The sequence below is a fragment of the Pleurodeles waltl genome, chromosome 7 (assembly GCF_031143425.1).
Source record: "Pleurodeles waltl isolate 20211129_DDA chromosome 7, aPleWal1.hap1.20221129, whole genome shotgun sequence".
Lineage (NCBI taxonomy): Eukaryota > Metazoa > Chordata > Amphibia > Caudata > Salamandridae > Pleurodeles > Pleurodeles waltl.
This window is the reverse complement of record NC_090446.1, coordinates 1,543,460,139-1,543,485,743: the sequence shown is the minus strand read 5'-3', so window position 1 is coordinate 1,543,485,743 and position 25,605 is coordinate 1,543,460,139.

Below are 25,605 nucleotides of genomic sequence, written 5' to 3'. Positions count from 1 at the left end.
TTCTCTTAAGGAACATGTAGGTATATATGTATGTATATATGTAGAGCACAACAAACATGTGTGAATGTATGTATTTATGTATGTATGTAGAGCACAAGCAACATGTATGTATGTATGTATGTATTGTGCAAGCAGCGTATGTATGTATTTATGTATGTATGTATCTGGTATTTCTATAGGGTGAACCTAGTCGAAAGACAGAGGACTGCTGTAGAGGGTCAAAGACAAGCATAAAGTCAACAAGTAAAAGAGGAAACTGGTTGTGGGTGGTTAAAGCATTGTGGTGTGGTGTTCTTGTTTACCATCTGATTACTGGATTTGCTCATTTTTCATTTTTTTTTTTGTCTAACACTAATGAGATGTGATTAAGCAGATTATCTCTCAAACCAACTGTGAACCTGCGCGGGTGCTGTGACCGCATGCCACTGCGCTCCCATGAGTCACTGTGACTTTATACTTTTCATGGAAAATGCACTGAGCAAGTATCTTGTGTAACTGTTCTACACACAGTCATACCTCATGTGCAAAATTTACACAGACAACCTCCTTAGTGTGTTTATGCAATATGTGTAATTTTCACAAAAATTACTTGCATTTCACCTGTCACAAATTTCACAATTTTCCCACCTATCACATGATTTGATTTTTTCAAAAAGTGGTTTATTGTGTAATATTGATTTTTTATGCATTTTATATATAACAGTATTGAGTAATGGCTCTGTTTCTAAAGGGATGATAAAATCTTTTTTGTGATCTACTCTTCATTGTCACAGAACGTCCTTTTATTTTTTTAAGGCAGATGTCCTCCATGGTCAGGAACATGTTGTAGCTTTAAGAGTTCTTCCAATCGCCTAACACCACCCTCTCCAGAGCTTCAGAAATTCCTTTTTAATTTTGTCACTTTATGTTTACCTCCCAAGCCGTGTATGGACAAACTGATACAGTTAAGGGTGGATGGGTAAAGGTTGAATGTGATAGACCCAAGAATCAAAGGTAATAAAGCTGCTACCACTTGGTCAATCTTTTTTGTCTGGTCTTAACCACTGAAGAATACCAAAGCAGCACAATTAAGAGGAAACATTGAAATCATCTTAAAATAATTTCCAAAGATGGCCAAAATGCATGCAGGTAGCTTGACACAGTAAATATCTTCTGCTGGAGAAGCAATCTAAAGCACAAACTATAACACAGAAATGATTTTTTTCTTTTAAGTAACAAACACGACCAACTCCTGTTTTTAACACCAACACATATCTACCCCAATAACTTCACACAGTGAAACACTGCCCAACATGATCAGCAACAAACCATACAGAGCAGAAAATCCATTTAGGTGTGCTACACAACAAAACTGAGGCAATTCCTGGATTACCCCCTGGGCTAATGACGAAGCCCAAGAATTACTAAGGTAAGTGGCATGCTTATTGTCTTTCCCTTTTACACATACAATTTATAGAGAGGATCTATGTCCCAGAAAACTTAATACTGCCCCCCTCTGATGACTCATATAAACCATGTTAGAAACTGGGTCTCTAGCTGGCAGCGGTATTCACCTGTCCAAGTAGCCCTAGTCTGGGTAAGTCTGAACACAAGCTAAATTATACTGTGATCGCTCTCTTCTAGCTTGGCACATAGCAGACAGGCTTAACTTAGATGGCAAAGTGTAAAGTATTTGTGAAACCATCAAAACTGTAACAAAGTGAAAACACCACAAAAAGATGCCAGACTAAGTTAGAAAAATAGATTACATTCATCTGGGTAAACCACGGCCAAAACAGCAAAAAAAGTAGAACTCAAGATGTGATATTTTAAAAAATAAACTGCAACACAGTTCTTAAAAACAGAATGCCCTAACCGGGGTCTTTGGTCATGCTACACTGGTGTAAATGCAAAGTGCAGGCTGACCACAATTGAGTACAGGCCAACTACAGGGACCAACCTTGTCCCTCTGAAAAAGTAGCTTGGACGCAAGTTACATTGACGTCGAGGATCCAATGCATTGGTGATGCATCGATTCTGAGCCGTGAAGTCTGAGGTTCAGTCATCATCGAGCTGCGCAGGGGTTGATGTGATGTATTTGAAGCCAGTACAATGGAGATGCGTCACTGTCAAGCCTCGTAGTGGTTACTGCGATGTCTTCTAAGCCATTGCGATGGAAATGCATTGTCACTGAGCCATGCAGTAGACGATGAGATGTCCTAGAAGCCGCTGAGATGAAGATGCATTGCCATTGAGAGGCGATGAATCGGTTCCGACAGGAATTACAGGAAAGTTGTAGGCAGTCTTTGATGTTTGATCAAGCCCTTGTAGAACCTGGGTTCAAGGGTCTAGAGAGCAGGCCCAGTCCTTCTCACTTCCAAGCAAGAAGCAGCAGGAAGCGTGCCAACATTGTAAACAGGTAGCAAAGTGGCAGTCCCTCCTACAGCACAGCAATCGGCAGGCAGCAGGTGAACACAGCAGTGAAGTTAGCAAAGTGGCAGTCCCTCCAGGCAGCATAACAGATCTTCCTCCTGGCAGAATGTCCTTGTTTCCACTATAGTTCTGATTTGGCGGGGTTGGGGTCCAGTACTTATATCGAGTTGGGCCTTTGAAGTGCACAAGGTCCCTGTGCTTCCTTCTCTGGCTCCAGACGCTCTAGAGGGCTTATGTTTATACAGCTCTTTGTGTGTAGGTGGGCATTGCTCCATATTCTGGAGTATCAGCTCCTCCTTCCCATCTAGCCCGGGAAGGCCCCTTAGCCTGGTGATTGGTCATCAGGATGCAAATGTCACACCCCAGCTCCCTTTGTTTGTGAATGTCTAGAGGGAATGCACATTTTCTAGCTGTCACCCACGTCAGATGTGAATTCAGAGACAGGCAGAGGCACAGACTGGTTAATGTAAGAAAATGCCAACTTTCTAAAAATGTCATTTTCAGACTGACTATTTGAAATCTGACTTCACCATAAGTTGTGTTTTTGAATTATGAGTTCAGATACATCAAACTCGTCCTTTCTATCTTTTTCCAATTGGAAGTTACACTTGAAGGCTGCTTCAAGGTAATCCCAATATTGAACTATGGGAGAGATAGGCCTCACAGTAGGGAAAAACAAATGCCTATTTTAGTGGTAACATATATACAAAAAAGGGGATTTTAAGGCTTGGCAGGAGTTTTACATGCCTGGTTGAAGTGGCAGTGTAGTTGCACACACAGACCTGCAGTGGAAGGCCTGAGACATGTTTAAAGGGCTACTGATGGGTGTGGCACAAGGAGTGCTGCTGGCCCACTAGTAGCATTTAATGTACAGGCCCTGTGCATATGTAGTGCACTTTACTATGGACTTATAAGTAAATTAAATATACCAATTGCGGGTAAGCCAATATTACTGTATGTTAAGGATAGAGCGCAAGAACTTTAGCACTGGTTAACAGTGAAAAAGTGCAGATGCATGAAGCCAACAAAAAAAGTGTCAGAAAAAGTGGAGAAGGAAGACAAGAAGTTTCGGTTAACTCTGAAGAAAGTGCCATTTCAAATACATTACAACACTTACAGTGCCTCTCCTGATCTGGACTAGCCTGTTAGTTCTGGGCTAACAATGTTAGAACAGTGATAAACAGGTTATGAGTCTGGGTATTTTTAAGAAATTTCTAGTGACTCCTTAAATCTTATCTTATCTGCAACTCAAACGTTGCACTCCAAATCTCTATGATTGAATCAGTTGGAACTGTAAATGTGTGGTGCAAGGAAATCAGTTTTCCTAGATCACCCCGGGACACTCTCAGTGTAATTTCTTATTTACTGTTGAACTGGAATGTTGCCATTGGATTGAAATGAGACCTGCTAGAAGGAACATCCAAGAATCTGCATGTTGTTGGGCTCACAGTTTATGGCTGTGCTGATAGATCCAGTGAGATGTGCAATTAAATATCAAGTCTAGCCATTATCTCTTCAGATAGTTACATCATCCCCATATGTTCCATAAATGTAATTCATATATATTGTAAACCCTCTAATGGAATGAAATGGTATTTCTCACTTTTGAACAGAAATGTAAACTTGGGAGAATCCTACACATGCACAGTGCACGCTCTGGAACATTATTAGTAATGTAGCCTGTAGAAGTGAATTATACAGTTATGGTAGTAGTGACACTTCACAATGGGTACAATAGGGTGATGGTTGCAACTATCCATTTTATGAAATTGAATAAAGGTATTCATTTAGGTGAATGCATCCTGTCAATGTTAATACGGTACTGACTTGATCTCAAAGTCCTGAATATTGACTTAATAATAATTCCCCCCACTGTAAACCATAGGACATGGCATTAACAATACAAGCTCTACATTAGAAGATATGCATCTATTACATTTAATTGCACAAGGTACTCTTGGTGAGACATTGTGATGAAAGTGGTTTATTATATGGTGTGGTTGTGAGATCTCACCATGTAATACACTCATGATCTGCCTGGGGTCCATCAGCATCTTTGTAAAACCTTTAACTCAATCCTGGGTAGCTGTGGCTTCAAGCAGTCATGTTTAGACAAAGGAATAAGCTCCTATCTTTTTTTGAAGAGCATAAGATCTTAATCTCCTCTCGATCGGGCTCTCAAGAGCTGCACAGCACTGAGACTGCTCTGCCAGCAGTCACTGATAACGTCAGGCTCTCTCTAGATGCTGGAATGCCAGACATGTTAGTGCTACTAGATGTATCTGCGGCCTTCGACACGGTCTCCATTTCATTATAATCTACAGACTACATGAAGTAGGTCTATATGGCACAGAGCTACACTGGCTCAGGGACTTCCTGGAAAAATGTCTGTCTTGGCTCCTTCAAATCCAGAATGATACATACCACCAAGGGGGTCCACCAGGGATCGTCCATGGACCCAAAACTGTTTAATGCCTATGTAGTACCACTAGCTCAAATCGTGATTTAAAGTGAAAGACAAATTTGCGGGCTGTATGAGGGAAATTGCTGCCTGGATGAATAAAAATTGTCTCCAATTAAACAGCGAGAATACAGAGATCATGCTTTTTGGTAAAGCCAGTGAGATATGCACCAGAAGTGCGAAGGAATTTCCGTTGGAGTGAAGGACTCACTCCCGTGCTTCAGCAGGCACCTCTCTGCAATGACGACCAGTGGCCTGGGTACCCTCTACTGATGAGCTGCATGGATCCTGCCTCACAGGTGGTAGACTGAAGTGGTCCCGATGGTCCTGATGTCCTACTGTCCAACTTTGGTAGAGGTAACACCTTGCCTCCCAACGGAATACAGTACCCCCACTGCTTTCCTGGGCTCTGGGGTGGGTTCTATTACTTACCTTTGGTGTTCTCCAATACTCCCAGTGCCCCTCTTCACACTACACTTGCCTAGATGGGAAACTGATTTCGCATTCCACTTTCTTAGTATATGGTTTGAGTTCCCCCCTAACTATTGTGATTTTCACTATTTTGCACTGTTTTCTAACTGTTTTTAAAGCTACTTCTGCATACTAGTGCACATAATTTGTGTATTACTTACCTGCTAAGAAAGTATAGTCACTATGGTATTTTTGGCATTTGTGTCACCAAAATAAAATACCTTTATTTTTGTAACACTGAGTATTTTCTTTCATGTGTGTGAGTACTGTGTGACTACCGTGGGATTGCATGGGCTTTGCATGTTTACTAGATAAGCTTTGGCTGCTCAGCTACAGCTAACCCTAGAGAGCCTGGCTTCTAGACTCTGCCTATTTCCACTAATAAGGGATTAGTGAACCTGGTGTAAGATGTACGTACCTTAGGTAGCCTCCTACAAATGTTCCCATTGCTGGTCTTGCAGTATCTGCTCTGACACACACATCTTTCTCACAGCCAGGAAACGTCTGGAAGACACTGCGCAAGCCCACCTCTCTTCCGGCACCTCCTTCTCCCCTCTCCCACCGCTGCATCTAAGATAAGACTCTGTGGTTACTTCTACTTTCTATGAGCCACCTAAATATTTCCCAGTGTATCACAAACACCAGCACATACTTTTGTCAAATGTTTTCAATAAAATTGAGTACAAGTGAAGTTGCCAAATAAACACCTAAAAAATACTCAAAGAAGCAAATAAAAATTACATAAGATCTGCATAGCGGTTAAATCCATGACTAAACTGGTGTCTCAAATAAATCATCTAATTTTATAGCCAAAGAAATGATAACAAAATGAATATACTGTACAAAAGGGTGCAGAGCCATACTCCTGCAATGTAGCACTTAACATAACAAGCAATGCTGTAATCTTTGGCTCTAGAAGTGCAAGTCACCCTGGTAGTCATGATGACCCCTTGGAAAGTTGCGAGATGTAGGGTATAGTATGGTACCTTCATTAGTTCCTACTTGCGCGCCTTGCTTGCTCCGCCACCTTCCACAGCACTACCTCGACTCTGAGTGTTTCTAGGGTGCCATGGGGAAAATGGCATCTTCAGAAACTAGAGAAGCAGGACGAATGTAGTCAGTCACTAACCGAACATTGCAAAAACATAAGCAGAGTGAACGAGGAGACAACTGGTATTTACCATGGAGAAATAGGCTAGAGCATCAGAGAAAGCAGTGAAAGGGGGGAGATTTAACCAGTGAGCGAGTTGGAGCTGCCATACCATGGTGTAATGAAACAACTAGAGTAGTAACTTTCTGTATTAAAGAAATAAGAGGAAGTGGCCCCTAATCTTCGCCTGGTATACTGATGAGTGGGTTTTGCATGTCATGTGCTTGGCGAGAAAGGTACTGACTCACATCTGGCACAGAGTAGTCCATCGTACAGATGTGGAGCTGCACTACACTTGTGGGATGTTAAAATAGTATAAGTGTTGATCTAGTCATACATTGTGGAAGAGAGTGCACAACAGATGGATGTCAGTGCTGAATAATTCCACTGGCGGAGTGGCGGAATGTATTAGTAATTCTCCATTATGAGAGTAACGTGGAGTTACTAAATTCCTCTAATTACGCTGGCGGAATTAAAAATTATGCCCACCCCTAGCATCAAGTCAGATTTCATATAACAATTCGTTTGATACCTCGAAGTACTGACTTTAGTGGTTCTAATCAGGAGTTAGCACAGCTGAATTGTCAGCATGTAACCCTGTACTCAATAATGGGGCTATTAGCCTTTCAGCTGTAAAAACTACAAGTTAGGATTTTTACTTTCAGAACATGTGAAGCACGTTTTCTGCTTTTTAGTACCTGTCACCCTGCCTTAGCACTTAATAGGTCTGCTTTTAGACTGACATATATATTATAAAAGGAGGTTTGGGCGGCACCATTACTTTGAATGGCAAAATGGAGTTAGCAGTTTAAAACTTCTCTGCCAGCCTGCAGTGGCTGGATAGGAGTTGTGCTTTACTGTGTCACACTGATGGTTACAAAATATGTGCTGCAGTTCAGGAGCAACAACTTATAAAAGGGACTTATAAGTAATATAATTTATGCCAATTGGGTATATGCCAATTGAACATATACTTTTAAGGTTCAAAGCACTGGCACTGAGATTTGGCTAGCAGGCTTCAGTGCACTCTCAGAGTCATCACACCGGTAGCTTACAATCAAAAAGTGGGTCAAAAGGTGGGAGTGAACCTGTAAAATGCCACTTTCCTCACATAAATAGCAAGATATCTGTGGCCTTTGCCTTTTGTGATGTGCTGTCCTGCACTTCAATTACCTTTTCAAATTAATCTACTGGTTGTAAAGAGTATCTCCCGAACAGCTTCTCCTTTACTCTATTAAGACCATTTGCTTACTCCAGAGATGAAAATGTTTATGACAATGACTCCCATTCCCTTTGATGTCATGTGGAAGGATATTTAAGAAGACCAGCACCCACTCGCTGAAACATATTGTGCCTGGACCTCGGGAGCAATGCACAGGCAGCATCCACACAGGTAGCCACCACCTTTCCAGGTATTGTCTGGACCAATGAGGATTCTTTGTTGGTTGCATCTGACACATGTAGTAAATTCACCAATTCTGTGTGGTCACCCCATACTTTTACCTTTTGCTGGATCCCTATGTTTTTCCTGGCTTTAGAACTCAGTGCACTTGGTAACTAGTATCCAGGGCCTGCTAGAGAACTACAGCACTTTTTGTCCCATCTACTGTAATTCACCCTGTCAAAATAAACCCTGTTAACAAGTCAAAAACTCCCTTGTTAATATTACTGAGACACACCTATATAGGCCTCATACTCCGCCAGGCAGGGTGCATGGTATTTAAAAGTAGGGTATGTAGAAATTTAAAGCTAACATGCCCATAGAGTGATTAGCACTTAAAAGCTATTTTCACTGCATCAGTCCAAGCTGTCATAGCAGTCGTAGAAGACCAGAGTACAGATCAAAATCCAAATACTGTAACTCAGGAAAGGATATAGTTATCAAAAATCAAATTCAATGGTGCAGTTGGATTTTAATAAATATTAAGGAATGTAACCTTTAGAAAGTTACTTTTTCCTTGTCTACAGTTCCTAAAGACTAAGGTGGTCATTACAACCCTGGCGGTCGGTGTTAAAACGGCGGTAAGACCGCCAACAGGCCGGCCGTAAAAAAATTGGAATTACGACCGTGGCGGAAACCGCCAACAAAGACAGCCACTTTAACACTCCGACCACCACGACAGTGCAAACAAACAGCTTGGCGGTCACCGCCAACAGACAGGCGGAGGACAATGTACCACCCACAGTATCACAACCTACCAATCTGCCACCTTTTCTGGGGCGGATTCACCGCAAACAAAAACACGGCGGAAACAGGACTTCGAAGGGAAAACGCTCACCTCTACACACCCCACAAGGAATCTGGACGCCATGGAACCCGAGCTCTAGATCCTGCCAGCCCTTATCTTCTTTCTCCTGTACCAGGAGCCCGAACGCCGGCGGCGAAGACCACAGTGAGTACTGCACCTACGACACAGGGGAGGGGGGAGGGAAAAAACAGGGACACAAACACGCAACACTCCCACCCACACCCACTACAACACACACACTAATACAGCATGATACATTACAGTTACACCCCCCAAACCCCCTGGAAGAATGCAAAGACAAAAGGAAATGAGTGTAACAATTGTAATATATTAAAATCCAGTACGCAAAAATATATGTACACTATAAACAAATATAGACACCAAGAATAGTAGTCCAGGTAGTGCTCCATTGAAGTCCGTGGAACACTGGGCCCACACGGCATGGGTGGGGCCCACACTCAATCCCCGAACATGACGGAGAGAACACTGCAGGGGCATCAGATAGCAATAAAACAGGCACCTCAGGGGGAAGGGAAAGGGGGGCACCTCAGCCGGTTGGGTGCACAACGCCAAATCCACGAGGGGGGCCACATGCCCACTGTTCAATCCTGGGGAGTGCAAAGCCACAGTCTCTCAAGTCTCTACAGTGGGTGGGTTGCCCACTGTACAATCCTGGGGAGTGCAAAGCCACAGTCTCTAAAGTCTCTACAGTGGGTAGGTTGCCCACTGTACCATCCTGGGGAGTACAAAGCCACAGTCTCTCAAGTCTCTATAGTGGGTGGGTTTCCCACTGTACCATCCTGGGGAGTGCAAAGCCACAGTCTCTCAAGTCTCTACAGTGGGTGGGTTGCCAACTGTACAATCGTGGGGAGTGCAAAGTCACAGTCTCTCAAGTCTCTACAGTGGGTGGGTTACCCACTGTACCATCCTTGGGAGTGCAAAGCCACAGTCTCTCAAGTCTCTACAGTGGGTGGGTTGCCCACTGTACCATCCTGGGGAGTGAAAAGCCACAGTCTCTCAAGTGGATAACAGTCTCCACTGGTTCTGGAGGGGGCCTTGCGCGCAGAGTGCTTCATCCTGCCAAGGACTGAGGTTGTGGATGCCTTTCTCCACTGGTTCTGGAGGGGGCTTGTGCCCAGAGTGCCTCATCCTGCCAAGGACAGAGGTAGTGGATGTATCTCTCCACTGGTTCTGGATGGGGCCTGGTGCCCAGAGTGCTTCATCCTGCTAGTGACGGACTCAGTAGCGTCAGTGCCCTTGGCGCTCATGGGCCAGCGGTGCTTGTTGCGGCAGTGTCCTTGCCAGCGGTGCTTGTGGCAGCAGTGTCCTGTTCAGCGGTGCTTGTGGCGGTGGGGTCCTTGGCAGTGACTCAGCTGCTGGCGGTCCTGTCTGGCCCAGCGGGCTGGTGCTGGCGGTTCTTTATGGCCCAGCGGGGCTGGTGCTGGCGGTCGCTTATGGCCCAGCGGGGCTGGTGCTGGCGGTCATGTCCTGGGCAGCTGGGCTGGTGCTGGCGGTGGCCTCCTGGGCAGCTGGGCTGGCAGTCCTGTCCTGAGCAGCTGTGCTGGTGCTGGCAGTGGCCTCCTGGGCAGCAGGGCTGGTGCTGGCGGTGGCCTCCTGGGCAGCGGGATGATGGCAGTGGCCTCCTGGGCAGCGGGGATGATGGCGGTAGCCTCCTGGGCAGCGGGGATGATGGAGGTGGCCTCCTGGGCAGCAAGGCTGGTGCTGGTGGTGGCCTCCTGGGCAGCGGGGATGATGGCAGTGGCCTCCTGGGCAGCGGGGATGATGGCAGTGGCCTCCTGGGCAGCAGGGATGATGGCGGTGGCCTCCTGGGCAGCGGAGATGATGGCGGTCTTCTCCGCTGTGCTGCTCTTTCCAGACTTGCTGAGTTTCTTGTGGCCCTTCCCCACCTTGGAAGATGTCCCAGCTGACTCCACACTCCCACCTGTAACCCTGGGAGCGGCTTTGGTGGCTGGAGTCTTCCCCTTCTCACCCTGGGCACTGCCCAACTTTTGATGCTTGACAGGTGGGGGACTGTCCGTTCTGAGGCTCTGTGCCACACTGGCTGCCCTGCTGCCCGGTGCACTCCAAATTCCGGTGACTACAGGCACCACTTGTCCCGGAGATGTTGTGGCTGAGGTGCTAGTTTGGGACCTGGAGAGTTGGGCCCTAGGAGACTGACAGGGTGGGGGAGGTGAGGGAAAGAGGTCAAGGTTGGACAGGAAAAGTTTTTTGGGAGCAGTGGGATGGGTAGCTGGAGGGGGTTTGGGAGTGGAGGAAGAGGTTGTAGGAGGTGTTTGTTTGGTGACTTTGGGTGAAGGTGCATGCGCTGGAGGCTGTTGTGAGGTGGATGGCTGTTGGGTGGGTGTGTGCCTGCGTTTGTGTATCTTGGGAAGGGGCGTCACAGACACACTGGGAGAGGACACAGGGGATGTGTGAATGGTAGTGGGGGTGGTGACTGCATGTGAGCGGGGTGTGGTGGTGTGTGTGCTGGTGATGGAAGTAGTGTCTGTAGATGTAGTGCATGCAGGTGTGAGTGGAGACGAGACTGGGAGGGAGGAGGGAGACGAGGAGGAGGGGGACACAGTGGAGGCAGTGGATGTTGGTGTGTCTGCATGTGTGTGATGCTTGCATGAGTGCCTGTGGGATGTGTGGTGCTTATGTTTGCCTGAGCTTCCCTTCTGTGTTGACGTGTGTGCATGCTGGTCTGAAGGTGTGCTTGGGATAGGCTGAGGTAGAGGGGATTGGGTCTGGGTGGAGGAAGTTGGAGGGGAGAGGCTAGAGACATGGACAATAGCTGCTATCAGTGCTGAGGCCAGAGCCTGAAAAGCTTACTGAAGGGCCACCTGACCAGAATGAATGCCCTCCAGGAATGCATTTGTTTGTTGCAACTGCCTTTCTACACCCTGGCTGGCATTCAAAATGGTAGATTGCCCAACAGTGAGGGGCCTGAGGAGGTCAATGGCCTCCTCACTGAGGGCAGCAGGGCTGACTGGGGCAGGGCCTGAGGTGCCTGTGACCAAGGTGATGCCCTCCTTCCTGGGTGAGCGGGCACAGGCCAAAGGCTGAGGGGCTGCTGGGAGGGTGGTGCTGGTAGGGGGGGGTGGCGGCTGTACCTGTAGATGCGGGGGGCACAAATGTGGCCGCCACCACAAGGGAGCTCCCATCCGAGGACTAGTCCATGTCACTGGTGTCAGCTCCTGTCCCTGCCGTGGAGCTCCCCTCGCCCTCCGTCCCAATGGTGAATTCCGAGTCCGTAGTCTTGCCCTCCAGGGCCATGTGGGATGCAGCTCCCTCCTGCTCCGGTGCCACTGCTCCTCCGCCTGATGATGCTAATGCACACAAGAACAGGGAGACCACAAAAAGTGGGGGAAACAACAGAGGAAAGACATTTTGAGTGCATGCATTACCGCTACTGTTGTCGGACACGACAGACACAGCACAGACCTGCACTACGACGCGCACTTGGGGTCCACTGTTCAATCCCTGGGACATGGCCTACAAGACTATGGCCGACATCCGCACACATGGATGTCACAGGAGCCTGACTAGGTGTACTTGGCACTCGGTTATCCTGCAATACTTCCAGTGACACACAGGTAAGAATACAAGCATGCCTACCACATGTACTTAAACACTACTACCTCTCTACTGTCTGTCGTTTTCACCCAGTGTATGATCACTGAGTTGTCACTTTCCCTTACGATTTCACAGATGTGGGTCCCACTGTGTGACATCTGCTTTGTTTCCTCATGGACTAGAGCTGTGTGACAAAGGTATGTTGACATTACAATTGTAAGAGCATTTTGTCACTGTAATTGCTAATACACTATTTCGAAATCACAAACAGACTCCAGATTGTTTTGTGCTTTAAGGGTGTTTATTTATGTGCTCAATATTGGAGGGGGTTGTAAAATGGTGAGGGCTGATGGTGGAGGAATGTCCATGGCAGAGTCAAGTCTATTAGTCTCACAGGTGCATTGCCCAAATGGGCATAGGAAGTGGAGCTGGGGCATTTTGAGAATGGACAGGGTGACAAGGTGGGACAGAAGGATCACATTCAGGGTGGTCTCATTTCTTGGCGGGGGTCTTGGGATTGTTCTCTGTCTTTGTCCTGGATCTCAGGGACCGTTTGTGGGGTGGTATTCCCTCTGCAGGGGGTGGGGTGCTGGTGTGGTCGTCCTGTGGCGGTGCCTCCTGTCCACTAGCGCCAGCGGAGGTGGTGGGCAGTTCATCGTCCAGGCTAGTGTCAGGGGCCCCTTGTTGTGCCAGAGTGTCCCTCCTGGTTTGAGGACTTCCTTCAGCACCTCTACGATGGTGCCCATGGTGGAATTGATGGATCTGAGTTCCTCCCTGAAGCCCAAATACTGTTCCTCCTACAGGCGCTGGGTCTCCTGAAACTTGGCCAGTACCGTTGCCATCGTCTCCTGGGAATGGTGGTGGGCTCCCATGAAGTTTGGAGAGGAGCTCGTGGAGAGTGGGTTCCCTTGGCCTGTCCTCTCCCTGACGCACAGCAGTCCTCCCAGTTCCCCTGTGTTCCTGGGCCTCCGTCCCCTGGACTGTGTGCCCACTGCCACTGCCCCCAGTTCCCTGTTGTTGGGGTGGTGGGTTAGCCTGGGTTCCCTGTAGTGGTGGACACCCTGCAGATTGACGTGTCTTGTGGACAGAGGTATGGGCCCGCTGGGTGGGTGCTGTGCTGGTGTTTCCAGAGGGGGGAAGCTCTGTGAGTGCCTATGAGTGTGTCAGGGGAACCGACTGTCCATAGGTCCCAGATGGGCCGGGCTGGTCATCTAGATCCAGTTGGACAGAGCTGCTGTCATCACTGTGGGCCTCTTCTGTTGGCGGTGTGGACATGTGTGGACCCTCCTGTCCGGTGACGTTGGGTAGGAGTCCTGCAGGGGTATAAACGGATGTTTATTACATCTGTGTGTGCCATGGTGTGCAATGGGTGGGTGACCCTGTATCACAGTGCTTGCATTCCTGTGTGGGTCCTTGTGTGATGGTGGTTTAGGGGGGTGTATGGGTATGTGCAGTGGCCATGCTTTGGTGATGTGTGTCCATGCTTTGCTGTTACATGCAGGGCTTGGTGTTAGGATGTGTGATTTGTTATGTTGGGACATTTGTGAGGAGTTGGAGTTATGGGGGGGAGGGTTAGGGTGGGGGTATGTGATAGCATGCAAGTAGGGTGGGGGATGTAAAAGTTAAGATTTGACTTACCAGAGTCCATTCTCCCATCTACTCCTGCGAGGCCCTCAGGATGCATAATCGGCAATACTTGCTCCTCCCATGTTGTTAGTTGTGGGGGAGGAGGTGGGGGTGCGCTTCCAGTCCTCTGTATCGCGATGTGGTGTCTTGAGACCACGGAACAAACCTTCCCCTGTAGGTCGTTACCAGAGTCCATTCCTCCATCTACTCCTGCGAGGCCCTCAGGATGCATAATCGGTAAGACTTGCTCCTCCCATGTTGTTAGTTGTGGGGGAGGAGTTGGGGGTCCGCTTCCAGTCCTCTGTACCGCGATGTGGTGTCTTGAGACCACGGAACGAACCTTCCCACTGCGTTGACCCAGTCCACTATTCTGTGCCATAGCTCCATCTCGCTAGCTATGGAGGTGTGCTGCACCTGTGATCCGAATTGCTGTGGCTCTAACTGAACGATTTCCTCCACCATGACCCTGAGCTCCTCCTCAGAGAACCTACGGTGTCTTTGCCGTGCCATGGGGTGGTGTGGGTGATGTGTGGGGTGGTGTGTGTAGTGATAAGTGGAGTGATATTTAGTGGTGTGTTGGGTGAGGTGCGTGGAAGTTATGTGGGTGATGGTATTGTTTGCCTGTGATTGCTTGTAGGAGGCTGGCCTGGCTTGTAGTGGGTACCAAGGGGTACTTACACTCTGTGCCAGGTCCAGTTATCCCTTATTAGTGTAGAAGATGTGTTTCTAGCAGCTTAGGCTGATAGAAGGTAGCTATAGCAGAGCAGCTTAGGCTGAACTAGGAGACATGCAAAGCTCCTACTATACCACTGGTGTCATATGCACAATATCATAGGAAAACACAATACACAGATATACTAAAAATAAAGGTACTTTATTTTTATGACAATATGCTAGAAGTATCTCAGTGAGTACCCTCAGTATGAGGATGCCAAATATACACATGATATATGTACACAATACCAAAAATATGCAGTAATAGCAAAAGGAAGCAATGCAAGCAATGTAAAGTTACAGTAGATTGCAATAGGAGCACATAGGTATAGGGGCAACACAAACCATATACTCCAAAAGTGGAATGCGAACCACAAATGGACCCCAAACCTATGTGAGCTTGTAGAGGGTCGCTGGGACTGTAAGAAAACAGTGAGGGTTAGAAAAATAGCCCACCCCAAGGCCCTGAAAGGTAGGTGTAAAGTGCACCTACAGCCCCCAGAGAGCACAGCAGTCGTGATAGGGGGATTCTGCAAGGAAGACCAACACCAGCAACGCAAGAACAGTGGATTTCCGGACCTGAGTACCTGTGAAACAAGGGGACCAAGTCCAAGAGTCGCGACAATGTCGAGAGAGGGCAGATGCCCAGGAAATGCCAGCTGAGGGTGCAAGGAAGCTGCCAGCGGGTGGAGGAAGCTTGGTATTCTTCAAAAACGAAGAGGACTAGGAACTTCCCCTTTAGAGGATAGATGTCTCACGTCGTGAAGAAGCTTGCAGAGGTGTTCCCACACAGAAAGGCAGCAAACAAGCCTTGCTAGCTGCAAGGGTTGCGGTTAGGGTTTTTGGATGCTGCTGTGGCCCAGGTGGGACCACGATGTCGCCACTTGGATGAGGAGACAGAGGGGGCACCCAGCAAGACAGCGAGCCCTCACAGAAGCAGGCAGCACCCGCAGAAGTACCGGAAAAGGCACTTGGAAGAGGAGTGATCCGGAGCTCACCCGAAGACACAAAATGGAGTCCCACGACGCCGGAGGACAACTCAGGAGGTTGTGCACTGCCGGAAGGAGTGTCAGGGACCCAGGCTTGGCTGTGCATGAAGGAAATCCTGGAAGAGTGCACAGGAGCTGGAGCAGCTGCAAATCACGTGGTACCCAGCAATGCAGTCTACCGTGGGGAGGCAAGGACTTACCTCCACCAAACTTGGACTGAAGAGTCACTGGACTGTGGGAGTCACTTGGACAGAGTTGCTGAGTTCCAGGGACCACGCTCGTCTTGCTGAGAGGGGACCCAGAGGACCGGTGATGCAGTCTTTTGTTGCGTGAGGTTGCAACAGGAAGATTCCGTCGACCACAGGAGATTTCTTCAGAGCTCCTGGTGCAAGAAGGATGCAGGCTACCCCCAGAGCATGCACCACCAGGAAACAGGAGAGAAAGCCGGCAGGATGAAGCGATACAAGGTTGCAGTAGTCGTCTTTGCTACTTTGTTGCGGTTTTGCAGGCGTCCTGAGCAGTCAGCGGTCGATCCTTTGGCAGAAGGTGAAGAGAGAAGTGAAGAGGAACTCTGGTGAGCTCGTGCATTCGGTATCTCAAGAATTCCCCAGAGCAGAGACCCTAAATAGCCAGAAAAGGAGGTTTGGCTACCCAGGAAGGAGGATAGGCTAGTAAGAAAGGTAAGAGCCTATCAGAAGGAGTCTCTGACATCACCTGCTGGCCCTGGCCACTCAGAGCAGTCCAGTGTGCCAGCACACTTCTGAATCCAAGATGGCAGAGGTCTGGGGCACGCTGGAGGAGCTCTGGGCACCTCCCCTGGGAGGTGCAGGTCAGGGGATTGGTCACTCCCCTTTCCTTTGTCCAGTTTCGTGCAAGAGCAGGGCTGGGGGATCACTGAACCGGTGTAGACTGGCTAATGCAAGGAGGGCACCATCTGTGCCCTTCAAAGCATTTCCAGAGGCTGGGGGAGGCTATTCCTCCCCAGCACTTAACACCTATTTCCAAAGGGAGAGGGTGCAACACCCACTGTCTGAGGAAATCCTTTGTTTTGCCTTCCTGGGACTGAGCTTCCCAGACTCCAGGAGGGCAGAAGCCTGTCTGTGGGTTGGCAGCAGCGGTAGCTGCCGAGAAAACCCCAGAGAGCTAGTTTAGCAGTACCCGGGGTCCATGCTGGAGCCCCAGGGATGCATGGGATTGGCACCCCAATACCAAATGCGCCTCCTAAAAATGGTAACTCCGAATATGGCCATTTAGAGTTACCATTTTTAGGAGGCTGGCTTGGCTGATAGTGGGTACCTTGTGGTACTTACACCTTGTGCCAGGTCCAGTTATCCCTTATTAGTAGATTGGTAGTGTTCTAGCAGCTTTGGCTGAAAGAGGTAGCTATAGAAGAGCAGCTTAGGCTGAACTAGGAGACATGCAAAACTCCTACTATACCACTTGTATCATATAGCACAATATATTAAGAAACACAATACTCAGAGTTACTAAAAATAAAGGTACTTTATTTTAGTGACAATATGCCAAAAGTATCTGAGAGGATATACTCCCTTAAGAGGTAAGTAAAATACACAAAATATACACACAAACCAAAATCAGGTAAGTAAACAGTTAGAAAAATAATGCAAACATTGTAGAACACAATAGAATGCAGTAGGACACAATAGGCCTCGGGGCAACACAAACCATATATTCCAAAAGTGGAATGCGAACCACAAAGGTGAGCAGAAATGCTCATATGGGGGTGACAAAGAAAGATGGTGAAAAATCTCAGGACAAGCATGGGACAAACATAAACATAAAGCTCCCTCTTCAGGTCCACAACACTCCTCTGGGGGTGGGGATAAAACCTTGGTGCTATGTGTGCAGAGGTAAAGGCCATAGGCCAGGAAATAAGTACTGTCCAGGGAAAGCCCCTAGCCTACCACCACTAATACATCCACTTCAATTCCTAGTGCCCGTAGTAGTAGTAGTAATAGTGGTGGGACTACTGACAATAGTCAAAGTAAAGGTGTGGTTGTGTTCATTTTTGGGTCCATCATAGAAACTGGGTAGGTGTAGAAACCCCCAAGACAGTTTCTGTCTCACCCGGTGGCATTGGCCTTGCCACCTTGGCTGCTTGTCCCCTTTGCATTAATAAATACAAGCAGTCAATTTAAATAAATGGTGTTGAGGCCCAGACCCACAGGGACACAGGTGCCAATATCACTTTGGTGACTGAAAACTTGGTGTCAGCTGCTCAATGCCTCCTTGGACAGAAGTACCAGGTTACTGATGTCAACAATTCCACTCAGTCTCTCGCCTTAGCTGTAGTGCAACTTAGTTGGGGTGGAGTTACTGGCCCTAAGCAGTTGGTGGTGTCACCTAGCTTGCCTGTAGACTGTCTCATAGGTAATGACCTAGAGGCCTCAGGTTGGGCTGATGTAGAGTTTAGGGCCCATGCATCCATGCTGGGTATCCCTGAAGAATTGCTTCCTCTCATTTCAAGTGAAATTAAAAAAGCAAAGAAGAGAAGGAGCCCTGAAGTCTCAGGATCCTCCTCGACCCACAGGTAAAAAGGGCATCACAGTATCCCTTCCCCACCCTACTACTAAGGATACCATTCCTGTGGTGGGAGACTCCTCTCCTAGGGTGGAACCTGTACAAAAGGAATCCACAGCTAACACAACTAAACTCCCAGAGGTAAAAGTCCCTCACGGTGAAGCAACTGAGACAAAGCAGAATATCTGTACTGTTTTGGTAAATTTGGAGCAACCCTCCAGCCCTCCCAGAGAAACTTTAGTGCAGCACCCCTACACTAAAACGTAGGACAGCATCCCTGTCCTTATGTGGAGCCTTTAGAACAGCAACCCTGTCCTGCTCCAACCCAAGAGGGACAGCAACCCTGTCCTCTCTTAGAGCCATGGGGACAAACATTTTGCCCTGCTCTGGCCTTGCTGAGACGGCGCTCCTGTCTAGCATTGCAATACTTAGAACAGCAGCCCTGTCTTGACATAGGATCACAGGGACAGTCACACTGCCCCCCTTTAAAGCGTTTTAACCTTACAAATAGGTAATCTCAGAGTACGCAGTTTCACTGTTCTTTAGCTAAAAATCTCCGAACAGGGCGGTTCGACTCCCCACTTGGAAGGGACCATACAGTGAATCATAAAGGGAGTAACCACTCTATTGCAGATCTTCTCTCCACTTATCACCACTTAGACAATAAAATCTCAACTTACCAAAGTTAGCCTTATTGTCCTTCGTTTTGGGGGGTAACCATGCTAGAAAGTAACCTCTTTCTAGCATGGTTACCCCCATTTTTGGCCTGTTTGTCAGTGTTTGACTGTGTCACTGGGATCCTGCTAGCCAGGACCCCAGTGCTTATGGTTTTTGACCTGTCTTGTGAGTATGTTTCACTGTTTTTGTCGGTATGCTTGACTGTGCCACTGGGATCCTGCTAACCAGGACCCCAGTGCTTACACTCTCTCTGTTCTCAAATTTGTCACTACATACTGGAAACCCAGTATTTCATCCCAAATTGGCATACTGCTGCCCCATTATAAGTCCCTAGTATATGGTACTTAGGTACCCAGGGCATTGGGGTTCCAGGGATTCCCTATGGGCTGCAGCATTACTTTTGCCACCCATAGGGAGCCCATGCAAAGGCTTCTACAGGACTGCCATTGCAGCCTGTGTGAAATGGTGCATGCATCATTTCTCAGCCATGTACACTGCACCAGGTCACTTATAAGTCACCTATATGTCAGGTCTTCCAACCCTGAAGGCTAGGTGCAAAGTACCTGTGTGTGAAGGCACCCCTGCACTAGCAGAGGTGTCCCCACGTCGTCCAGGCCCATTTCCCCAGATTTCGTGAGTGCGGGAATGCCATTTTACATTTGCACTGGACCTATATACAGCTTCACAATGGTATCTCCGAACATAGGCATGTTTGGTATCAAGCACGCACCATCGCTGGGTGCAAGGGCTTTGAGATAAGCCTGACTGCTTGTGCCAAGCTACCAAGGGGGTGACGAGGGGCTATCTTAAGTGCGTATCTCCATTGACCTGACTAGAGGGAGGGTCCCTGATTCGATGGAGTGCAAACTGACTGCCAGCCAGAGACCCTATGTTGGAGGCTGGCCTGGTTTGCAGTGGGTACCTAAGGTACTTACACCTTATACCAGATCCAGTTATCCCTTATTAGTGAAATGTAGTCAGCGCCAGGAAGCCAGGCTCTCTAGGGGTAGTGTGGATGAGCAGCCAAGGCCTAACTAGGAGACATACAGAGCTCATGCAATACCACTTTAGTCACACAGTACTCACACACATGTAAGAAAATACTCAATGTTACAAAAATAAAGGTACTTTATTTTAGTGACATAAATGCCTAAAATACCATAGAGACTATACACCTTTAGGAGGTAAATAATACACAAATTATATACACTAGTATGCAGAAATAGCTGTTCAGAACAGTTAGAAAACGTGCAAATAGTGAAAATCACAATATTTAGAAATAGGTCTAGGGAGAACACAAACCATATACTAAGAAAGTGGAATGCAAAAGTCGGTTTCCCACCTAGGCAAGTGTAGTGTGTAGAGGAATGCTGGGAGTGTAAGAAAACACCAAAGGTAAGTAATAGAACCCAACCCAGAGCCCAGGAAAACAGGAGTAAATCAGAGTATGTTTCTTGAAACAGACAAGAAGTTGTGATAGAAAATTATGCAAGAACCAGAGGAGACTGCAAGACATCAATGATGGATTCCTGGACCTGAAGACCTGTGGAAGAAGGGGATCAATTCCAAGAAGCACCGAAGAGTCTAGGGAGAACAGGAGCCAATGCTAACCCGGATGAAGGTACAAAGGTGGAACCTCCGGTTCGAAGACAGTCAGTTATGCACCCAAGAAGACAGATGCGGGTTCCTGGTTGGTGCAGGAGCTGTCCCACATTGAGTAGATGAAGGCAGGCTGTTTTTTATCAGCAGATTCCGCCAACAAACCTTAGCTCATGCAAGATACGCTTTTGGTGGGAAAAGGCGCTGCCCGAGCTCAGGAGGGACCTGGGGGTCTCAACTCAGGATGGGAGACAGAGGGGGCTTTCAGCAACTCATAGAGCCCCCAGACAAAAAGGGCGGAAGAGAGACAGAGGATACACTTGGTAAATTCCAACAACAACACTACTGTTGGCGTACACAACACACAGGGAGCAGCCCTATGCACTAGGCCATGCGCAACCATTTACTAAGACAGTCACCAGCCCATGGGGTTCAATGCCTAACGCCATTAGCTGCACACCTGAAACCCACAGGACCCTGCCCAGGGATAGATGGCCGCCAACACTATTGGGGTAGGAGTGATTATGAGCCTGCCCAACATAGGACCTATTCTGGCATGTTCCTCCTGGCCTAGGTGCACCCTCAGCCCACATCCCCCACCCAGGTACCTCCTGACGTGCGCAAAGGTCAGGTTTCAGATTCTGTACTTACTCCCTCGTGGCTGCTGTGATGCCTTCAAGTGCCCATCCAACTCTGGATAGGCCACCGTCAGGATGCGGAACATCAGGGGGGTCAGGTTGCGACGGGCACCCCTTCCTCATTGGGAGGCGAGCCCCAGCTGGGCCTCTGCCGTCTTCTTTGCCCAGCGGCGCAGGTCCTCCCACCTCTGGTCGCAGTGGGTGCTCCGCCTGTCAACGACCCCCAGGGTCCACACCTCCTTGGCGATGGTACGCCAAATACCCTTTTTCTGGTGGGCGCTGACCTGCAGGGAAAAGACAACAGAAAAGGGAATTATTCACCCGTCCGGACGGTCACACCCTGTCCATGTGTGCATTAGCATCATCTGGCGGAGGAGCAGAGGCACTGGCGACAGAGGGAGCTGCATCCCACATGGTCCATGAGGCCGAATCCACCGAGGGTGAGGGCACCAGTGGGACGGAGGGTGAGGGGAGCACCACGATGGGTACAGGAGAGGAGACCACAGACAGCGACTCCTCCTCCGATGGAAGCTCCCTGGCGGTAGCGGACACCTCTGTGCCCACCCCAAAAACAGGCACAGCCGCCACACCCCCCACCAGCACCGCCCTCCCAGCAGCCCCTCAGCGTGTTTCCTGTGCCCGCTCACCCAGGAGGGTGGGCATCTCCTTTGCCTCAGTGAGGAGGCTATTGACCTCCTGAGATCCCTCTCTGTTGGGCAGTCAACCATACTGAATGCCATCCAGGGTGTAGCAGAGCATTTGCAACAAACAAATGCATACCTGGAAGGCATTCACTCTGGCGTGGCAGCCCAACAGAGAGCATTTCAGGCTCTGGCCTCAGCTCTGATGGCATCCCTTGTCCCTGTGTCTAGCCTCCCCCCTCCAACTTCCTCTACCCAGACCCAATCCCCTAAACTCCCGCCTATCCCAGGCACACCTTCAGACCAGCATTCACCCAAAGCAACACACAAAGTTGGCTCAAGCAAACATAAGCACCACACTTCATCTCACAGGCACTCACGCAAGCACCATACCCATGCAGACACACCAACATCCACTGCCTCCACTGTGTCCCCCTCCTCATCTACCTCCCTTCTAGTAGCATCTCCACACACACCTGCATGCACTACATCCTCATCCACTTCCTCACCAGCACGCCCATCACAACACACCACTCACGAGCAGTCACCACTCCCACAAGCATGCACACGTCCCCTGTGTCCTCTCCCACTGTGTCTGTGACCCCTTCTCCCAAAGTACACAAACGCAAGCACCCACCCACCCAACAGCCATCCACCTCACAACAGCATCCAGCCCATGCACCTTCACCCAAACTCAGCAGAAAGACACCTCCGACAACCACTCCCTCTTCCTCCACTCCCAAACCCTCTCCATCTTCCCGCCCCAGTGTGTCTAAAAAACTTTTCCTGGCAAACATTGACCTGTTTCCTACCCCACCCCCACCCGTCCTTCCCCTCAGGGAAGGGTGTCCAGAACATAGGCCAGCACCTCAGCCAGCAAGTCGGCATCCGCTGAGGTACCTGCAACTCCCAGAGGCTTTAAGGGGGCACCCGTCAGGCCAGCAAGTGTGCCAACGACCCCTGCAAAGTACCATACCATTCCGCAGCCTGCCAAGGTGAAGAAGGGGACAGCATGCACCAAGGGCAAGGAGCACGACCCACCCAGCGAGGCCTTCTCCAAAACTGCAGCTGCCAGAGCCAAGGTACCAACAGCAGCTGCCAAGGTGAAAAAGGGGCAGAAAAGCCAAGGCAAGGCACATCAGGTTTTGGAGCCTGTAAGTGGGGGCCTTGTGGCCACCATTAGAACCGACAGCCCTGCCACCTGCACCGCAGCCAGCACCTCCAGCAACCCTGCCACCTGCAGTGCCACCTGCACTGACGCTGCCATCACTACTGTCAGCAGCAGCATCCCTAGTGGCCAGCCATCTGAGGCTGCAGGAGAAGGGCTGGTGCCTTCCTCCACCACTGGCAGCACTGGCACCTGCATCACAGTCAGCACCGCCAGCAGCCCCACCGCAAGCACTGCCACCTGCACCTCCACCTGCACCGCCACTGCCATCACTACTGTCAGCAGCAACATCCCCAGTGGCCAGTCGTCCGAGGCAGCATGAGAAGGGCTGGTGCCTCCCGCCACCACTGGCAGCACTGGCACCTGCCCACAGCCAGCACCACCAGCAGCCCCACCGCAAGCTCCGCCGCAAGCACCGCCACCTGCACTGCTGACAGTAGGACCACTGTGCGTCCGTCTGGGGCTGCAGGAGACGGTTTGGAGCCTCCAATCACCACTAGCAGCACCCCCACCAGCCCTGCAACAACCACCAGTTTTCAGACTTAGTCGCCGCAGGATTGACGTTCCTGCTACCTGTCCCCTGCAAATCTCGTGCCTCAGACACCCAGGTGCTGCATCACTGGGCACAAAGCCCCCTCCAGAACCAGTGGAGAAAGGCATCCACTCACCCCCTCCTTGGCAGGATGAAGCATACTGGGCACAAGGCCCCCTCCAGAACCAGTGGAGAAAGGCATCTACTCACCCTATCCTTGGCAGGATGAAGCACACTGGGCACAAGGCCCCCTCCAGAACCAGTGGAGATAGGCATCCACTTGAGAAACTGTGGCTTTGCACTCCCCAGGACTAAGCAGTGGGCATGGAGCCCCCTCGAGGAGCAGTGGCGTAGTACTATCTTCCGGCTGAGGTGCCCCCCTTCCCCGTCCCCCTGAGGTGCTTGTGTGTTTTCGACCTGATGCCCCTGCAGTGATCTCTCCGTATTGAGGCAGGAGTCAGGTGTGGGCTTGGCCCATGATATTTTGGCCCAGTGGCCCACGGACATTTGCAATGGACAATGTACGGCCTTCTGTACATACTGTATATTTTTGTAAATACTGTTTTTTAACTCACTACGTATATCTGACTATTTCGAAAATATCACTTTTTAACTCCATTCCTTTTCTCCTTCCATTCTTTCAGGGGGTTACGGGGTGTAACTGTAATGTTGCTGCATGTGTTTGTGTGTATAATGTTGTGGGTGGGGGTGGGGGCGTTGCGTGTGTGTGTCACTCTCTTTTTCCTCCCCTCTTCCTCTGTGTTATTAGGTGCAGTTATCACTGTGGTTGTCGCCGCCGCCTTTGATATTCCTGGTGTATGAGGAGGTACACCAGCATGGGAAGGACCTGTAACTCGGGCTCCATGGTGTCCTGGTTCTTTGTTGAGTGTCGAGAGGTGAGTGGTTTCCCTTCCAAAGACTGTTTCCGCCGTGTTGTTTTTGATGGCGTTGGTACTGCCCAGGAAAAGCTGGCGGATTGGCGGCTTGTAATGGGGTGGGCGGTACATTGTCTTCCGCCTGTCTGTTGGCGGTGACCGCCGCGGTTTTGGTTGCTACCGCCATAGCAGTCTGTGTGTTAAAGTGGCTGTCTAAGATGGCGGTTTCCGCTGTGGTCTTGATCCAATTTTTTTTACCGCCGGCCTGTTGGCGGTATTACCGCCACTTTAACACCAACTGCCAGGGTTGTAATGAGGGCCGAAGTGTTTTTGGCCCTGAGACTTCAAGAAATAGGAGGCAAGCTCAATCAAAACCCTTGGAGAGCACTTCTCAGCAGAGCCAGAGGGCAGCAAGGCAACAGGGCAACAGCAAGAGAGCAGTCCTTTTCAGCAAAGCAGTCAGGTGAGTCCTTTGGGCAGCCAGGCAGCTTCTATTGGCAGATTGCAGGTTCTGGTTCTGAGTTTCTTCACCAGTGGTATCTTGTCCAGAAGTGTGTGGGTTGGTAGGGTCAGAGGTCCTATTGAAATACCCAAATGTGCCTTTAAGTGGAGGAGACTTCAAAGAGTGGCTTAGAAGTGCACTAGGTCCCCTTTCACTTCCATCCTGCTTCCAGGGTCCCAGTAGGGAGTGTGGCAGTCCATTGTGTGAGGGCAGGCTACTATCCTTTGACATGTAAGTGTCAGGCCCTCCACCCTCCCAGCCCAGGAAGACCCATTCAGTATGCAGATGAGTGCAGGTGTGACTGAGCATCCTGTGTTTGGGGTTGTCTGAGTGAAATGCAGAAGGAAGCTGTCAACTAACCCAGACAGACGTAGATTGTAAGGCACAGTAATATTAAATCTAACTTCACCAGTCAGCAGGATTTTGTATTACCATTCTGGCCATACTAAATATGACCTGGTTGCTCCTTTCAGTTCAGAATCTACCACTCAGACAGTATACGAGGGTAGCCTTAATGTTACCCTAAGAAAGGAGCAGGCCTCACAGCAGTGTAAAACAAATTTAGGAGTTTTACACTACCATGACATATAAACTGCAAAGGTACATGTCCTGCCTTTTACCTACATAGCACACTGCCCTATGGGTTACCTAGGGCCTAAATTAGTGGTGACTTATATGTAGAAAAAGGGGAGTTTAAGGATTGGCAAGTACTTTTAAATGCCAAGCCGAATTGGCAGTGAAACTGCACTCATAGGCAATGCAATGGCAGGCATGAGGCATGGT